The sequence below is a fragment of the Eptesicus fuscus genome, chromosome 22 (assembly GCF_027574615.1).
Source record: "Eptesicus fuscus isolate TK198812 chromosome 22, DD_ASM_mEF_20220401, whole genome shotgun sequence".
Taxonomy (NCBI): domain Eukaryota; kingdom Metazoa; phylum Chordata; class Mammalia; order Chiroptera; family Vespertilionidae; genus Eptesicus; species Eptesicus fuscus.
Genome location: NC_072494.1, coordinates 34,430,012 through 34,439,137, shown reverse-complemented (window position 1 = coordinate 34,439,137; position 9,126 = coordinate 34,430,012). Strand labels below are relative to the sequence as shown.

Here is a 9,126-nt window from a genome sequence, read left to right as displayed (position 1 = left end):
TCTTGCCCAGCACAAAGCCACAGGTGGCCTCTATTTTGTTTTATTTTTAATCCTCACCCAAGGATATTTTTTCATTGATTTTCAGAAAGAGTGGAAGGAATGGGGGAGACAGAGAGAAACATCAATGTGAGAGACACATTGATTGGTTGTCTCCCACACATGGCCCAGGGCTCAAGCCTGCAACCAAGGTATGTGCCCTTGACTGGAATCGAACCTGGGACCTTTCAGTCCCAGGGCTGATGCTCTAGCCACTGAGTTAAACCAGCCAGGGCCTCTTTACCAAGGCTCATGACACTGTGATCTTCTGATTTCAGGTCCCAGACTCCAGGAAACGGCTAAGTACTAGTTAGACCAAATGTCAGATTTGGGAAGAGCTTTATCCACTCCTCATCCCAGTTTTAGCAAAGGATTTTACCTGCTAAATGGACACATAAGGGTAAAAATCAGCAAGCAGAAAACTAACCAATGCAAGGAAAGCCCTTTGTGGTATAAACAATCCATATTGATCCCTTCCCTTTCCAAAATGTTTCCTGGTGAATAATTAAGAGCAATGTACAGAGATGTTTTATGCATCGATGTGGCTGGCACTCAAGGCTTACATTCCTCCTTATACATCATTGCAAAGTTTTCTGCTTCCTCTGCCCAGATATTTGAGTTTTTTTCTATCCTTGTTATTTGCAGGAGAGACACACCCCTCTTCACAATTCCTCACCAAAGCTCTGGTCAGAATACCGAATGCAGAAGAAAACACTGTTTAAAGACACTTGGGTTACTACAAGTCCTACAGGTCTTGATCATTTACTTAGAAACTCTTAGAACAGTGGTCGGCAAACTCATTAGTCAACAGAGCCACATATCAACAGTACGATTGAAATTTCTTTTGAGAGCCAAATTTTTTAAACTTAAACTTCTTCTAACACCACTTCTTCAAAATAGACTCGCCCAGGACATGGTATTTTGTGGAAGAGCCACACTCAAGGGGCCAAAGAGCCGCATGTGGCTCACGAGCCGCAGTTTGCCGACCACGGTCCTAGAAGAATGTAACTATGACACTTGCCACTTCTCCAAACGATAACAGAAGCAAGTGTTTGTACAGCACAAATAATCATTTCAGAGTCATCCCCCGCTTACCTATGATTTCACTTTTTGAGGTTCAGTTAACTACAGTCGATTGTGGTCTGAAAAGATGAAGTGGAAAATTCCAGAAATAAACAATTCATACTTTTAAAAAAGATATATATTTTTATTGATCTCAGAGAGGAAGGGAGAGAGAGAGAGATAGAAACACCAATGATGAGAGAGAATTATTAATTGGCTGCCTCCTGCACACCCCCTACTGGGGATCCAGCGCACAACCTGGGCATGTGCCCTAATTCATGGATCGACGCTCAACCACTGAGCCATACCAGCTGGGTCAATTCATACATTTTTAAATTACACGCCATTCTGAGGAGTGTGATGAAATCTTGCGCTGTCCTGCTCTATTGCAGGTGGGACGCGAATCCTCCCTGTGTCCAGTGTCTCCACGCCGCAGACACTCTCTCCCAAGAGTCACCTAGTATCTGCCATCGTGGTTACTGCATGGGCTGTCGAGGTATCAAAGTGCTTGTGTTCAAGTTACCCTCATAGTAGCCTAACGCTACGTCACATGCCTACGTCACTCACCTCACTTTATCTCATCACCTAGGTATTGTGTCATCTCACATTATGATAAAATGAAGAAGGGTGAGTACAGTACAGTAAGAGATTTTGAGAGAGAGATGAGAGAGAGAGAGAGAGAGAGAGAGAGAGACCCCATTCACATAACTCTTAATCTAATATGTTGTTATAAACATTCTATTCTATTATTAGTTATTGTTGTTAATCTCTTACTGTGCCTACTTTATAAATGAAGCTTTATCATACGTATGGATGGCTAGCAAAATACATTATGTAGAGAGAATTTGATACTCTCTGTGGTGTCAGGCATCCACGGGGTGTTTTGGAACGTATTCCCCTGTGGATGACAGAAGACTGCTGTCTAATGGCACTTAGCAGGTTTGACAACCTCCGCCATCATGTGGCTGATCATAAAGATTGCAACCCAGCATCGTTAACACCCCTCCAAACACAACAGGCATTCCAGAGGCAGCAGGAGAGGGTTGTGGTTTATGTCCACACACATGGCTGGTTAAAGCACAGGGTACAGAAACCCTAGCTCATTTCCTAGAACCGTGGTCGGCAAACTGCGGCTCGCGAGCCACATGCGGCTCTTTGGCCCCTTGAGTGTGGCTCTTCCACAAAATACCACGGCCTGGGCAAGTCTATTTTGAAGAAGTGGTGTTAGAAGAAGTTTAAGTTTAAAAAATTTGGCTCTCAAAAAAATTTCAATCGTTGTACTGCTGATATTTGGCTCTGTTGACTGATGAGTTTGCCGACCACTAATGAGAATGCCAAACATAGGGGCATGTTGTCTAAGACCTCAGCTCACACTCATCTCCGCATGTTTTTAGGGACAAAATTCAACCCAATAACAGAGGGAAACAAAGAGAAAATTGCTGACAAAGTATCACCTGGAAAACAGTCGGACACACCTGAGCAGTCTGTGCCTTCGGACCTCAGAAGCTGCTGGGAGCAGGGGCCTTCCCAGGGTGTCCCAGAAAATGCTTGAAACAAGTCTGGTTTTACGAGCTGAGAGATGCCATCTGTCCCATGGCAGGGGATGGGCCAGGTGATCCCCCACAAATCCTTGCATTTTAAGGCACCCTCACTGTGTTAGCTTTATTTCCAGAGCTGTACCCCAGGGGCCCCTTTCTCTGCCGCAGATCTACTGGAACCGCCCACAAGCTGCAGTACTTTTTCAACTGTGAGAAGATGCTGTCACCTTGTGGCAGAAAGACGCCATGACTCTGGTGACCATGTAATGTTACTAGGACACTTTTTAAAGTGAAAGGGGGCACTTTTAATCATTGTGGTGGGGCAGCAGGTGTAAATAGAAACAATCAGAATTGTTCACATAAGGGGAATGATTGTTTTTTAATTTATAAAACAATTTGTTTTTTTAACTTTTCCTTCTTCAGAGCCGGCCATTCACCTTCCTGTGTAGCCAGGCTACTTCGCGGTTCCTTTCTTTCCACATCCGTTCCATGACTTCTGAGAGCTGCATCCCAGCCGGGAGCTGGTTGTTTTTGTGTGATGATTCCGGGGACGGCTCCTTAGCTCCTTTAAATACGCGGTTGTGTTTGCAGATCAGTCTTTTCCTTGCTTGCTCCTCCTTCCTGCTTCCCTATTTTGTTCCAAACTTGAGGACTTGACCAGCAGGGGGTGCCAAGTGCTAGTGGCACTGGCTGGCTCTGCTCACAGATCCCTGGCTGATAGCACTTCTCTTGGTTTTCCTTTTCTGTTCCCCCGCTTACAGACAGCTGCGGGAGCTCCAGCTGCAGTGGGCCAGGTGCCGTGTCAGGAGGGTTTCAAGGGGCCCCACCATGCCATGGAAAAATGGCCACATGCCATTCATGAGCACATGGCTTTTTACCTGAACCAGACAGCCTTGGCTGGGCCTCCAGTCCACTGGCTGCTGCAGGGAGAGGTTTCTCCTTGGCCATGATGCCCTGGCCTCCTCCTCACACACAAGGAGCAACTCCCAGCTCTTCCCACGTGCTCTGAAAGGGTGCATCAGAGCGTAAGCTTGGCTTGGCTTGTTTGGAGCTGCTATGTAAAGAACCCCAAGAAGAAAATTAAGCAGCTGGGGTTGAACCTCTGAGACAGAGACACGTGGTCCAGGAGCACACCGCACCAATAGATCCCCCACGGCCTCTTGGAGACACCGGACGGGGCACTGTGCGAGCAGCTGGCCATGCACACCAGAGCAGGAGCCGCGATGGGAGCCAGAAGTCAAGGCTGAAGCCAGCATCCCCGCTACATTCAAATAAAGGAGCACATCCAACCCTGGAAATGTTTCCAGGGCTTTCTCCTCAATCACCCCTTCCATCTCCTGCAGGGCATCTCGGAGGACAAACTGTAGGAAACGTCTGGCAACACGTACAGAACTGCGCAACCAACTTATCAATTACCCTGAGGTCTGGAGGGTCATCTGGAGCCAAATCTCCAACATATTCCAAAAGGAAGCCGACCAGCGTTCTATCGTTGCTTTGTTTCCTGCTGCAAGACTTGGGTGGTTGTATTTCCGAATTTTCTCCACCACCGAAAGCTGCTCTTCCATCGGTTTTCCTGATCATAAAGATTTCCGTTCCCTATAGGATTCAGGAGCTGCCAACGAATAGGGCAGCTCAGTTCTGGCGGCTCCTCGAGCCACCTGACCCTCACTTGTTGGCCTTTTCCCAGGTGTCTGCCTCTGCTCTTCGGAGGCCTCCCTCTCCCTCTCCTCCTCCTGCCTTCCTTAGATTCCAGGTCCGACGGGCTCTCTGAGCCGCCACTGTTCTCTGCGTCCCCTCGTCCATCTCGCCCCAGTTCTCACCCCTTCCTCCTCGTTCTGCCCATCACTGGCTTCCCTGCTTTGCTCTTCCTTGACGTTCATCTTCCCGTCTCAGTAAGAAAGCAAACACCTGTCATCCCTATCCAATCCGAAGCCATCGCTTAAGTCATCCGCTGACATATGTTTGGGTTTCTTAATATTTTCATCCTCGTCCTTTCCAGGAATTTTTCAGAGTCCTTCAGCCTCCAGGCTCTTGAGCTGCCTCTGGTCCTGCCCATCCTTTTCCATTTCCACTGTTCGAGGGCTGTGCCTTCATCTCAAAGCCAAGCTCCCGAACCGTCATGTCATACGCACCAGGCCTGGGCTCTCCTTTTATCTCTGACTCCGGTGCTCTGTGGGCCAGGAGAGATGGGCTTCTTTCTGGTCTTGGTCCAGCTGCTCCAGAGCATCTGCTCCTTAAACTCGTCTCTCCCTCTTCTCTTGTTTTGGCTTCGCAGTGAGCTCTTCAATCAGTTCTTTGTGTGCTTTTGGTTCCCTCCCACCCGCTTTTTCTAGGTCTTCTAAGGAAGGAGCTCGCCACCTCCAAAACGGGCCGCCATCAGCTTGACAGCATTCTCAGTAGGAGAATCTCTATATATAAAAGCCTAAGTGACAGTCATGACCGGTCGCTATGACGATGCACTGACCACCAGGGGGAAGATGCTCAATGCAGGAGCTGCCTCCTGGTGGTCAGTGTGCTCCCACAGCCAACCTCCCACGTTCCTCCCCCCAGCTGGCCCCTATAGGCCCCAATTGGGACTGGGTGAGACGGCCCCGATCATTCGCAATTGCCAGCCAGGCCAAGGGACCTCACCTGTGCACAAATTCGTGCACCGGGCCTCTAGTGATGCCATAAAACACAGTACAGTCACTTGAGGGGGATACAGTCAATTAAAATAATAACAGTTGTTGCGAGACATGAAGAAACCTTGTACCGTTGTAGCAAGTATGAATCTTACCTGCATATTCAATTGTGCCAAAATAGTAACTTAAATTTTCTATAGCAAGACTTACTGTCTTTCTCAAGCCCCATGACCCTATGTGTCCTGCCCCTGGTGTGCTCCAGGGGCTGAACCTGGCAATTTCAGGCAATTCAGTCTTGTCACACCCTCCTCCCAGTGCTTGTTTTCCCCTGGCGTTATGCCTGGTAGTTTGCCATTACCTGCTCTCACCGGCATCCACCGGGGTGCCCACTGACTCCTACCCTCTTTGGTCATTGGTCCCTGCAGAACCTGTGTGCCCTCATCCCGAATGCAGAAGTTTCTAGTCTGTACGTCTAGTTTATACAGTTGGCCCTCGAACAACGCGAGCTTGAACTGCGAAGGTCCAATTATCCGTGGTATTTTTCTTTTTCTTTTCATTTTTAAATATATATTTTTTATTGTTGATAGTATTACAGATATCTCCCAGCCCTTCCCCATTCCCCCCTCCTCCCAGACCCTACCCTCCCCCCCCACTCCCCAGGTCTTCACTACCCTATTGCCTGTGTCCATGGCTATGCATATAAGTAGATAAGTCCTGTGGTTTATCGCTTCTCATTCCCCCAACCCCACATCGAGGTTTGTCAGTCTGTTCCATGCCTCCCTGCTTCTGATCTTATTTTGTTGGTCAATTCATTTTGTTCATTAGATTCCACAAATAAATGAGATCATGTGATATTTGTCTTTCTCAGTTAGGCTTATTTCACTTAGCATTTTCCAGGTCCATCCAAGCTGTCCCAAAGGGTAAGAGATCCCACTTTTTGAATGTTTTCAGTAAGTATATAATTGGTCCTCTGCATCTGTGGGCTGGGAATCTGCAGATTCAACCGGCCTCAGATGGAAAACAGTATTTCTGACCTGCAGTTGGGAATCCAGGGATGTGGAGGGCCGACGGCACTGTGCTACCCCATTTTATAGGAGAGACTCGTGGATTTTGATATCCAGCAGGGACCCAGAACCAATCCCACACAGATACTGAGAGCCCACTGAAGTTTTGGGAAGTCAAAAGGTATATGCAGATTTTTGACTGCGGGGTCGGTCCTCCGAACCCCTGCATTGCTCAAGGGTCAACTTATCATCAAATGCCTCCGGGCCATAAGAGGTTGGTTGGGTCCTCAAGTCTCAGCTGGACCTAGAGCCACTGCTGTTCCACCTGGGGGGCCCCAGCCACAACCGTCACTCCTGCAGGCCCTTCTCAGGGAGATGGTCCAGCCTTCCCCAGGAGGCCCTGTGGTGGTGGGGGGTGGCAGGGGCTCACACGCACCCTCCTTCTGCCTCCGCAGCCCTGCCCAGCTCGGCGCACTCTATCACATTTCTGAGGTCAGAAAAACTGGTTCTGATGTTTATTTACCTTCAATGTGTTTGTCTTTGGCCTGTGCCTCAGCTTTTGAAATTGAAAGCCCATTATTTGATGATTTTATTATTTGGTTCTGCTGTACCACAGCCTGATACAAGTGACAACAGCACAAACCACAATAAGCATGCAAACTCATCGGTGTATGTACCCAAAAGCCCACCACAAAATGCTAAGAGAAGCAAACAGAACCCCAGAACGGCACATGCGACTTCATTATAACCGTGTCAACATTTTCTGTGCATTCGTGCAAAGCTATAAGGCGACATTAAGCTAGATGATGTGTTGCTGAGGAGAGAATATGGGTGACTTGGGAAAAAACATACATTTCCTTTATATTTGCTATATGTAAATACCAGCCAAATTGTTTATGAAAAACATTAGATTATTTTACCTCTAATAATACAGAGTCTCCCTAGTTCCTGTGCGCTTACAACCCACCCGGGCCAGCCTCTGTGCCTTCGCTTAGCCCAGTGGTTCTCAGACTTAAGCTACATCAGAATCACTGGGAGGGCTGGGCCCCACCTCCAGGGTTTCTGATTCCCAAGGTCAGGGGCGGGGCCTGGGAAGCTGCATTTCTAACAAGTTCCCAGGTGATGTTGATGTTGCTGGTCTAAGGACCACACTGGGAACCACTGGCTTATTCATACCTCTCACCTGAATTATCTCTTTTTCCCTCCTTCCCTCCTTCCCTTCTTTCCTTCCTTCCTTTCCCTCCTTCCTTCCTTCCTTCCTTCCTTCCTTCCTTCCTTCCTTCCTTCCTTCCTTCCTTCCTTCCTTCCCCCTTCCTTCCTTCTGTAAACACCTCATGAGAACCTAATAGGCATGAGGTACTCCTTAAGGAGCTTTTTGGCTAGAACCAATCTATTTACCCATGTATTGTACCTTCCTTTTCTCAATAAATTCTCAGAATGCTTATTATTTACTCTGCACCACTCCTCCGACTTATACAATCCAGCCAAAACATCAAAATAACTCTACATTAGTTTGAATTAATGCTACATATGGTTGTGATTGTTTCCTATGTTTTTTTTTCTCTCCTTAACCAGCCCTTTGAAGCTCAAACATAATCCCCTCCTTCTCCTCCTTCTTGGGCACAGGACCAGTGTTGGCTGCTGGGGCCCTAGGGGCAGGCACACGGCCTATTAATAGAGCACTGGCTGGAGAAACCTGTGGGACCCAGGCCGCCCCGCCCTGCCTAGCCCGGATGTGGGATTTCTCTCGCCCTGTCCTTGTCGGGCAATTTCCCAGGTTCCTGGCGCCCCCCTCTTCTGGGAAAAGAGCCCCACAACCATTCCCAAAGCCTCGCTTACACCGAAGCCAGTTCCCAGAGACAGCTGTGCCGAGGGGATAGGAACAAGCTGTCTATTATCTTAAGAAGGGACTTGATTATAAAAGTTATAATGTAGTTTCACAGTTTATTTTTTAAAAAAATACAGAAAAGCCAAAGAAGAAAATTTACCCATAATCCCACCACATAAAGATACCCAATTTTTAACATCTGCATTTTATCTCTCCTCTGTATTTTCCATGAAATTAAACTATTCTGTAAATACTGTGTTTCAAGTCAAGCTATTTCGTTTGTTAGCCAGACTGGCTTACTGATACCACTTAATCCTCTGTAGCATCACTTCAGATGGTTACAACGCATTACATCACATCCAGAGACTACACATTACTAAAAAAAAAAAAAAAACAGTGCTTTATAGGTTAATAATCACTTTTGCTAATAAAAATAATGATTCGGTGAATATCTTTATTTATGCATCTTTGTTCACTCTCCAGTGATTGCATCAAACATACACTTAAAAGACAAATGCATGCTGAAACATTGCCATCCAAAGTATTTCTGTTCCCTCAGCAGGGTACCCAGGCCTAGGCAGTCCCCCACAGGCTGTGGCCAAACTTCAGGACCTTGCCCAGCCCATCCCTGAAGATGGCATCTTATTTTAATCTGAATCTATTTTATCACTTCGAGAATGAATTTAAAAAAAAATACATTTTATTGAATTTTTACAGAGAGGAAAGGAGAGGGATAGAGAGTTAGAAACATCAATGAGAGAGAAACATTGATCAGCTGCCTCCTGTACACTCCCTACTGGGTATGTGCCTGCAACCAAGGCACATGCCCTTGACCGGAATCAAACCTGGGACTCTTGAGTCCACAGGCCGACACTCTATCCACTGAGCCAAACCAGTTAGGGCTGGAGAATGAATTTTAAATGAGTATTTATTCTTCTGTGAATTGCTTTTTTGTGTCCTCTGCCCAGTATTCTTTTTGTTTGGATAACAGCAGATTGAGATATTTCCAGGGAGTCACCAAGATGCAAGAGAGAAAT

The 9,126-nt window shown here is 47.0% G+C and overlaps 1 pseudogene; it reads right to left on the bottom strand.

Moving 5' to 3' along the window:
- Nucleotides 1-3,391: 3,391 nt before the first annotated feature.
- LOC129148022 (nucleolar protein 14-like) lies at nt 3,392-5,486 on the bottom strand (annotated as a pseudogene).
- Between the last annotated feature and the right edge of the window lie 3,640 nt (nt 5,487-9,126).